Genomic DNA, 894 nt, shown 5'->3' with positions numbered 1-894 from the left:
GGGAATCCAGCCTGCAATTCGGGCAAGTGCCCAGACGGGGGTGGGGTGTTCAACCACTGAGCCACCACCGGCCGGATGGGAGTCTGTTTCTTGATGAGGCCCATGGACTCTGCTTAAGTGAGGAAGGCTCTTGGACAGTCACGCCCATCCAGCTTTAACCGGTAGCTCCGCGTAATGACTACAAGCTCCCCCTTTATTCTCAGAAGCTCCAGGTTTGCACAGTACTCTGTGTGGTCACGCTTCTTTTGCCGAACTTCCCTGCCAGGCGCTGAGAACTGGACCCTCACCAGCCCACACTGACGGCTCGCTGGGCCTGGAGCGGCCCCCGCCCAGGATGGGGTGACAGGTTGCTGCGTCTGAGATAACTTACCTTCGCGCCTGGGTCTCCCTTCTCTTGCCCGAAACCAGCGGCTGCGAGCCACTCTCCCCGCCAGGGGCGCTGCTCCATAGGCGAGGTGGAGCAGGGAGGAGGCCTCCGCCCTGGGAAAAGCGATCCCAGCCAGAGAGCTGTCCTGCTCCCTGTGTGAGGCCCCACCCCAAGTCACCTGTCATCTGCATTAGGGAAACATAAACAGGTCCAGCCAAAGGTCAAACAATCATACAAGATACATTTACTGACTGCCGACAATGTGCCGCGCACCACACTAAGTTCCTAATAGTCACTGCTATTTCATTTTATGTGCACACTAATACCATGAAGTAGGCACTGCTCTTTCCCCCACCTAACAAGAGCAGAAACTGAAGTTCAGATGGTGGAACAGTTTGTTCCAAGTCCTGTAACCAGGAAGTGGGAAGCCAGGAGGCAATATTCAAATCCAAGCACGCTGTCCATGCCCCTAATGCAAGCGGAGAAAGTGAGGCCCAACTGATTCCTCAGGTCTGGACTGTGCGGAG

The sequence above is a fragment of the Myotis brandtii genome, unplaced genomic scaffold, assembly GCF_000412655.1.
Source record: "Myotis brandtii unplaced genomic scaffold, ASM41265v1 scaffold133, whole genome shotgun sequence".
Classification (NCBI taxonomy): domain Eukaryota; kingdom Metazoa; phylum Chordata; class Mammalia; order Chiroptera; family Vespertilionidae; genus Myotis; species Myotis brandtii.
The sequence above is the reverse complement of the archived record's forward strand: the minus strand, read 5'-3'. Positions refer to the sequence as shown.